This window comes from Tympanuchus pallidicinctus, unplaced genomic scaffold (assembly GCF_026119805.1).
Source record: "Tympanuchus pallidicinctus isolate F22 unplaced genomic scaffold, pur_lepc_1.0 scaffold15, whole genome shotgun sequence".
NCBI classification, from domain to species: domain Eukaryota; kingdom Metazoa; phylum Chordata; class Aves; order Galliformes; family Phasianidae; genus Tympanuchus; species Tympanuchus pallidicinctus.
The window spans coordinates 32,175,366-32,184,697 of record NW_026294669.1 but is presented as its reverse complement, the minus strand read 5'-3'; the positions used below and the strand labels follow the sequence as shown (position 1 = coordinate 32,184,697).

At 43.4% G+C, this 9,332-nt stretch overlaps 1 long non-coding RNA gene across 1 annotated transcript in view; it reads right to left on the bottom strand.

Annotated features, from left to right (window-relative positions):
* Positions 1 to 9,332, bottom strand: part of LOC128076865 (uncharacterized) — a 51,467-nt gene that overhangs the window by 32,108 nt on the left and 10,027 nt on the right. Inside the window, exon 3 of the long non-coding RNA XR_008204703.1 lies at positions 8,758 to 8,954. This is a non-coding gene — a long non-coding RNA (uncharacterized LOC128076865). The remainder of the gene's footprint in view (positions 1 to 8,757; positions 8,955 to 9,332) is intronic.

Sequence of the window (9,332 nt, the reverse complement as noted above, 5' to 3'; positions counted from 1 at the left end):
GCAATTGGGAAGGGATCCCCTCAACCAGCTGTATTTAGAGTTTCATGGACAACTAGAACAAGTGATCAGGAATGAGACACACAAAGGCTCCGCATAGGGGGAACCAATATCATGGCTGCCGTTCCCAGGGCCATGTGGAGAGCAGCCCAACGTCCATGGAGTAACCAGCCCCCAGGGCTCCACTGTCACCTGCACATCCCTGCCCTTAATTGTAGCTCCTTGCTCCTTTCCTTAAGCATTAGTCAAATTGCCTTAGCCCTCTATCTGAGGGTCAGTTTGTTCTATTAAAATCTGACTTAGCCTTATTAAGTTACAGCGCACAACAGCTCCATCATTCAAGCACCAACAGGTGCAACAGGGGCAGCTGGCATGAGAATAAGCCACAGCACAGCCAGTGGAGCAGCAGCTGCCTCTTTTGCAAGGCTTCCCCCCAAAAAATCTCATGTACGCTGACAGACAGGGCCAAGCAAGTCTTACAGCTATGCCCTGCCCGGAGACCCATGCCAGGAGGTAGCTTACAGGTGCTTGCTTCATGCATGGAGGGGAAAAAAAGGCTTTGATAGAAGGTAAATGGAGGGTCATTGCTTAACTTTGTCCTAAGAAGGCAAGGAAGAGGCATGAACCAAGTTATTTATAGGGCCTCAGCCTTGAGGATGTTTCCCTAAGGACTGATAGACACCCTGTTCTTCTCGCCATATTGCACATACATGCTCCGTGTGGTTTCTCTTTCCAAGAAAACCACGGATCTCAGTTGCTGGGAAAGAAAACAAACAAAAACCCAAACAACCTTTCTCCACATGCACTGTCAGTCTCATTCTGACACTTCTTCACCACACGACACCAACGTGCAGTCACATCACCAGCCCAGGGCTGGAAAGACCAATATTTCCATCACAGCTTCGGTTAACATGTAAGCTTAAGTGCAGTTCCATACTACCAACAGAATGGGACAGCTTCTGTGCAGAAATAAGCAGATGTAAGCCACCCATTGGTAAAAACCCACATACAGAGAGACAAATATCTACTAAAAAAAAATCATATCCCGGTAAGACAACATTTTGGGAGTCATCTTAGCAATTCAATCACTTATAAAGAAAGACCAGCTCTTCAATACTAGCCTCTTTCAGCAAGTTACAGCTTCAACCAGAAGCTGCCGTTCAACAAAAACAATATCAACCAGAAATGCTTTCTTTTGAAGCATAGAAATGAGATGGTTTAAGGCAAAAAGGTTTTAATTGAGACACAAAAACTCCAGACCTCCCTCTCGGAAGTTTTTAATTCCACTGATAAATCCCATCTCAAAAGGTATCCAACCTGAAAGCACAACTTGGAAATGAATAAACAAAGATCTCCAATAAAATGTTCAGGTGCCTTGTCTGTAGGTGAGCTGAGCAACCTGTGATACTTCAAACCATTTTAAAGTTTCACTTGTTTAAACCCACTGCCCCCTGCTAGTAACCTCTGCATTGCCCTGAGCTCTGATCCTGGGGGGGGAACCTCCTCAAAAAAGCTATTTCTGCTTTTTATTTTTATTTTTTCCCTTGTATTTCCCCCTCCCTGAGGAAAGAGTGCCCAACACAAGCAGGACCACCATTCCCTGAGAGTGGGCCCAGAGAGACCCCCACAGCCGGGGAAGGCTGCCCTGCATCTGCTCAGGCTCTGAATGGAAAAAGTAATTCTCAGACCCAGACATCCGACACCTCTTATTATCACTGCATTTGCTTTGTATTTTAAATAGAACGTTGTTAATAAACATGCATTCCATTACTCAAAGCAATTGAGTTTAACTCCTTGGGAGCAGGGCTAAATCCCCAAGGAAAGGTCGAGGTGCACAGTGCTAGCCCTCAGTATGCACCGCAAGGCAGAGTGACTAGCAGCGTGGAGTGCACTCCAGACAAAATCAAAGCAGAAACACCAGAACAACTGAGGAAATGTGGACACTGAGCTTAACATCAGCTCTCTACTACATACAGGCTCTATGCTGACCAAGGGACCAGATCCTTGGCTGGAAAAATAAAAAAACAAAAAATAAAAAAACAACAGAAGCTGTTTTTGTGCTACTTGTGATGCTTTGCTGTCTCCCAGACCTCAATGGGCTCCAACACAAAGCAATCAAATGTTGAAAAGATGAAGACATCACTAATGTTTTGCCTAACCTTGAGCCACTGAGTTGAGCTGGGCAGGAAGCGAAGTTTTTCCAGGTGTGCCTGATGTGTCAGGAACTCATCACAGATGTATGTAGTGCGCTCCATCCACTGCCCGAGCTCATTTGAGCATCAGGGGCTGTTCAAAAATGTCTCCTCACAACCCTCTCTGCATGGTTTGCTCTTTTCCCCCCCTCTCAGGATCTGCTAAACACTCAACACTTCTCCTTCCCACCTACAGCCTAAGAAATTAGTTGCGTCACTCTTCAATAAAGCACAAAGGTATGGAAGGTAAATTAATTACCCTCACAGAATTGTATCACAGGAGGGGCTTGGGTTGGAAGGACCCAAGAACCATCAAGTTCCAACCCCCTGCCACAGGCAGGGCCACTAACCTCCAGACCTGGTACTAAGACGAAGTTGCCCAGAGCCCCATCCAAGCTTGTCTTGAACACCTCCAGAGGTGGAGCATCAACAAACTCTAATTCTACAGGAGCCAGCATATATACTCACTGACAACTCATAGCTTTAGCTGAAGTCTTGCCATCCATCTGGAGACATTTCCAACACTTTTACATCACAGCAATAAACACAATTGTCACCTGGGTCTTTCACACATCTTCTAGCTCAAGCACACACTGTGATGGAAAACCCAATAAGAGGAAGCTCAGCAAATGCATCCATCTTCTTCTTGGCAGACTAATCTGGCTATTTACATCACTGAGCTAACTCAGCTTTCACATCCATCTTCTCTACTTCAGTACCAAGGCACTATGAAGCCATGGCACATAGAACACTATTCTCTGAATCAAGTCCATTAACACCATCCTTCCAGTGACACAAGCCTGCTCCCTCACCACAGTGTTTTGCTTTTTCACATAGCTCCTCTCTGAAGCTATTTTATGCCATTATTACCAGAACAATTATTATACTTGAGCAAATTTTCAATCTAATCTGTTCTCAAACAGTATGATCAGTATCTTGCTGTCAAGGTATGCCTTCACTGTTTTTACCGTAGGGAGGCTGACTTCTATAAGGATAGAAGGAAGGGCTAAAATGTGTAATAAAAACAGAATTGCTCCTTAGTAACCTATTATTTCTCATTTGTTTTATGATGAAAAATGCAATGCTTCATCTACCGAGGCGCGTACATTTATTTCAGAATGAAGACTGAAATGCTGCTGAAAAGGTAAGATTTCACTCTCACTTCTGCCTTCTAGATGAATTGGCACAGCATGCATCAGCCCGCAGTTTATTAGAACATTGAACTGAACTTTCCATTACCAAAATCTACGGTTTGGGAGGATAGTATAGATTAGTCCATAAACATTTCATTTCTCCACCAACGTAACGACGATGGGTAGCAGCACTCCTAAATCAAACTGTTGTAAAAGAAAGGCTATTGCCAGTCCACTGGAAAGGACTTGCACTACAAACTGAACAAGGTAGATTGATAAAATGCAATAAAAATGTGTCCGTATTTCCTCAGAAGCACGAAAAGTATCGCAAGGGTATTGCTCATGCTGATTAAAAACAACAGTCATGATAACTGGTATTTGTAATTACACTCAAAGACCAATTCATTTCTACTTAGTCTTCACAGTTTACATGCATTAGTATGCATTAGTAGTGTACAGTCCCCCACTGCTTGAGGGGCATTTAGAGGCATGGAGAACAGCAGCCAGCAGCACAACCGAAGGATTTCTGCTCCTGTCCAGCCCTGCAACCATTTGCTGAAGCTCACTCAGCCTTTTCAAAATCTTCGAGGTGAAACCTTGCAATAAGGAGCACATTAAGGGACAGGTGGGAACACAAAGTCTTGAGAAAGCCAGTCACAGAAGCAGCACCTCATGGTTGGCACCTTGTTTATGCTCTTTACCCACACCTGAAGCGACTCTTCAGTGCTCTGTTCTCTGCCCTAACCTGTCCCTTTTTTGCCTTCCTGTTGTATACCCTGCAATCCACTGTGCCTCTGTTCTACATCAGAAATCATGACAATGAGTGTGAGTTAGAACAGTCTTCCATCTCTTGAGCATACCTAGCAGGCAGATCCTTAAAAGGACGAGAAGATAAGTGTATGATTACTTCTAATTCACCACGTCTGGCCCTGCTACTATAGAAACCAAGAGATGACAAGAGAACCCCAGGCATCACGTGGATGAAATGTCTCTCAAGGCTGCCATATAACTTGTGAAGAAGGCCCAGAAGAAAGAAGGTGAAGAAACAAATCAAACGTAGCTTATGTCAGAGGGAAAACCAAATTTCCTCTAGGGAATTTTGGTCTTGAAGCTCGATTCAATCTTCATGTAGACTTGGGGCTGGTAGCCACAGTAGCACTGCAGGGAAGGAGCCTTGTGATAAGACATTTCTCTACTTATTTTTTAAATAGAATAAAATTATTACCTAATCCAAACCCCTTCCTGGAACTGGCACGGTCAATGAGCTTTTGTTTAAAACTCTATACAGCGTAGCCACATTCAGCTTTTCAGTGCAGGATGTAAAGAAAGATAAAATACCAAAGGAAATTCCAGTCAGGCACAACTTGTAGGAAAGCCAGCATAGCACAGAGTTCACAACCTCAAAAACTAGAGCTGTGACAAAACAATAACTGGATATCGCCTTCATTTTGCATCTTCCACACACATTTCAAAGCACCATGATAACAATCGCCTCCACCCACAAGTAGAGATGGCGATAGTTTCCTACAACCTAGCCAATTAGCTCCTGATAACAGCATGACTCTCCTTCACCTTCAGTAAGTTATGCATTTGAGGGCACAATATATTACTAAATGCTCAGAGAGAGGCTTCAGAAGATCTGTGGGTCAGTTTAGAAGGCTTTCCAAGAAACTGTGATAGATTAAGACTTTGAAGTAGCTGCTATACGCGTATAAATCCACTATGCACTCCATCAATGAAATGCAGAATAGTTTAGACACTGGCAGCCCAAACCAAGTGCTTTCCAGACTTACTACTCGAGATTCATAACAGGTCTTTTCTTTCTTTGAGGAGAAGCTCTTCCCACACTAAACAAACTTTATTTTTTTTTTTTAAACCAGAACTTGGGCAGACACACGTTCTACTAACTGCTAAAAGCCCCAACAAAAATAAGTTGTCCCTCTTTCCAGGTGAAAGGAATTGCTTCCTTCACTCTAGTTACAAAGGATATATGTATCCTAAACCGCATCACTCAAAAAACTGCATACATGTTATGCAATGCTGTAACACGATGGAAAGCAGAGCAACCACAGCAAAGTAACAAAATCCTAGGCTACAACAAGTGAGGACTTGCTCAAATACAACAGCCAGAGGAGCAGAAACAAAGGAACAGCTTACCTTTGAAAGGCCTCACATACACAGGGATCTCCAGATATCCAGCAAGAACCCCCTGCCTGCACTGCCAGCCCTTAAATGAGGTCTGGGAAGGGGTGGATCCTGGCTCCAGCCCTTCGGGTCACTCAGATTGCCTGCACCTGAGCTGCCCTGGTTTGGCCCTGCCTTCCCACCAGGTGTTCAGTCACTGCTTCAGGCAGTGACTTAGCATTGCCCTACACCTTAACACAACCCATATAACTTGTACCCCAAGGATAGTCAGGGATAGGCATTTTAGGCTCCATTCTTCAGCTGTTACGCTTCCTCAGCTCAACCAAGCAACAAAAACAAAACATTTTTCTTATCTTCCCAAATATCAGCTCTTTGGGTTGCTTGCTCGGGAATGCATTTTCTCTGGCTCTTTGTGTACAAAGAAGGATCCATTTTTCACTCTGTGCTACGCCAAACACTACAATTTCTCAAGTTGATCTCCTCCACGTAAGTGATGGTGCTTATTAACTGCCTCATTAATTTAAGAAGTGCTTTCAGTTCAAAGTTTATTGTCTGTAATGTTTATACCTATCTGAAAAAGCAAAGTTCGCTTTTAAACAACAGTAGATAGCATCGGAGAATTGTTTGAGTTGAAAGGGACGTTTAAAAGTCACCCAGTCCAACCCTCCTCCAACGAACAGGGACATTACAGCTAGATCAGATCAATAAAGTCTATTACAGCTATTTAACTTAGAAGGTTTCCTCTGGTCTATTCTTTCATCATTAAGAAACATCACTGATCTACTGAATGAGGGCTAATTTGCTACTGCATCCTTTGCACATTTCTGACAGAACAAAAAATAGCAATGAGGTGAACCGATATAGGCTACATCACACATAACAAGAATACAATTATAAAAAGGCAGAATTTACCTACTTCTTTCTCAAGTTCACAAAGGTTTTCTGAGAAGCCAAATAAAGGGAGATCAATACCTATATGAACTCTAGCTACAGCCTTATAACTCTTAAGATAACCCTACTTCCTACCAGCTAGGATGGTAATGCAAACATCCTAATATACCCTTTTACTACTACAACCTCTTAACACCTACATCTGTGTGAGAGTGGTGCTCAGCAAATTCAGGTTCTTGAAAGCTGTGAAGCATCTATTTAAGGAATCCTTTGTTTGCCAGTGCATGTTATACCTGTTACCTTGATCTGCACAGACCATGGGACCTTCCAATGCCCCTTTTCTGCACTGTCCCATTATGGAAGGACCAGTTCTCACCCTGCACTTTGCTACACTGGTGTAAGAAAGTTTAATTTTTTATTTGCCTGGACTAATAGGTACAACCACAGCTGACCAACAGCTACTGGCCTCTATGTCTAACAATCAGCACAAATCAACTCAAGCGCATTTCACTCCACTAATGCTGATCTGTTAGGAACATTTTTGGTTAATGACTGAGTTAAGCTGGATTTCAGCTGAAAATCTGTGGAGGAAACACTGTATATCAGTATGCCAGATATCCAAGTAAGAGAAGACATGCTGGCACAGGTATGCATAAGACGACTCGGCTACAGAGCATTCCTAGATTCCTTGATGAACATGATAGTTTGAAGTTTCACATCCAAAAAGATCTGAAGAAAAAAATAATTGTGTCCCCTGTTAAGACATAATCCCCAGGCTGAGTCACGATCTCTGCTCATGAGATTCTCTGCTCCCTCTTCCTGTTGACACCCAGCAATCACTGGACTTGACATAAAGGTCTTGGAGGGGTGTGGTGTCTCTCAAGTGCTCCAAGACACATGCTGAAGGAGCTGGATTTACTGGTAGGGAAGGCCCACTCATCAGCCACAGCTTCTCTCTCCCTGCCACATCATCTTGCATGCACATGACTAATACTGTGTTGACCCCAGGCAAAAGCACACAAAGGACAGTCACGTATAGGCAGAAGTAAGCTGAGAGTTTGCATCTTATTCAAGCTTGCCCAGCACTCTAATGCCAATACAGAAAAGTTGGATGAAGACCATACATGCCCCTGATGGGCAGACATGCTTAACTGGCACCTGGACTCTTCTTGAAAAGAGGACACCACATGAGTTTTAAATAACCTAGTCAGAAACCAAACCTCAAGGGCATTCATATCAGACATGAATAATTTGACACTTTATTTGCAAGAGACTGAAAGTCTCAGAAGGGAATGAAGAGCTTTGCGATAGGAGGTCAATAGTGTCTTTTGCTGCACGTTCAAAACTTCTGGTCAGATCCTGCAGCTTGGCTTTACAGACAGTAGTACCATCAAGTACAACAAGTCAGAATACAGAGAACCATAATTCTTTCAAAAGGAGTTACTTGCCCCGCTATTGAAACCAAGTCCAACATACTTAGTCCTGGAGAAGAACACCCTTGCACAAAAGTCCTGCTGCAGGACTAATAATGTCTTAGCTCAGGAACACAGACAAAAGTTGTAGATTACTTATGTAACAGGAAAAAATAAAGCATGTAATGAGATCCTTTTGCTCAGTACCTTCATCATTTTTTTTCTTGCAGTAGAAAGACAGCAAAGAATACCTCTGAGAAAAGAATTCCTTTCACAGGGCTGTTCTGACTTCAATATACTTGTACAGTCTTTGTATTTGGAGAAGATGAACAATAGGGACATTTTGACCAAAATCAGAAGAAATTTCATTTCAACTTGCCTTACCCACAGAGCTTTACTTGAACACTTTTTCTCCAGGTAACCCACCGCTTTCTCATTTATTCACTTGCATTTTTCAAGGCTACGTGCAATTTTTCAGCAAGATAATGCTTTAAATTACATTGGCCCCATCCAGCTAGAGCAATGACTTATGAACACTGGAAATCATGAAAAAGAACATAAATAGTGATCCAAAATGGGATGGTTAGCCAAATCAATTTGTAACAAAGCCCAAATGTCACAGTACACATCCTCAGGTAAGGACAGTAATGCACTGTGTTAGAGACCACTGAGTTGGTGCCTTTATGTCATGCTGGCAACATGGTGAGGTGGTGATATTAGCACTGGGCATCACTAGGGGGGGGATTTGCTAGATTACTCCAGTGGTTTGCAGTCTCAGAGGAAGTCTGAGCTAACCACATAACATGAGAGCAGGAGAGCTGCAAGTCGAAGACAACGCAAGTATGCCAACCTGTATCCCTCACCAGTATTGAAGGTTGTTTGTACGAGAGGTCAGGAAGGACAGACGTGCCATTCACTGGTATGGCAGGCAGCCATATAAAAGAGAAGGCATTAACACTGAGAAATGGAGATCAAAATCAGACTCACCCTGTGACCATGCCCACATGATGAATGGAGAGGCAGGACCAGACTGAGCTGTCACTTAATGCAGTGTGCTGTTTCTCCACAAAGTCCTTTAAGGCCGTGGTAAGAAAAGCACTATCCCAAACCGGAACAGCATCTAGAATGCCAGCAGTGTGCCTTCACTTTCTTCTCTGCTCTGATACCTATTTCTGCCCTGTTCTCTGCAAAAGCAACAGCAACACATTGTTCTTAACGTCCCGGTTTTTTTACAACCGCCCTTTTTCCCCACTAGAAAAACACGCTGTGAAAAATATCAAACTGCCACCGAGGCATTTCCAGACCTCAGCGACAGGTGAAGCCTGGGACAACCTGCGTCACACCGGGCTGACATCAGGCAGGCACGGATGTCCCCGTGTAGGCAGGCCCAACATAGCCGTGCCTCTGCTGCCATCTGCCGGCCTACGGTGGAGGTGCAGCATTTCTGACCCAAAAAGGAGCAATTGTTGTTAACTTTACTACAGGTTCAGACTACAGAAACACCTGAATTGTAGTAACAACCGCATCGTGATGACCATTACTTGACGCCATTTGCTTTTTCG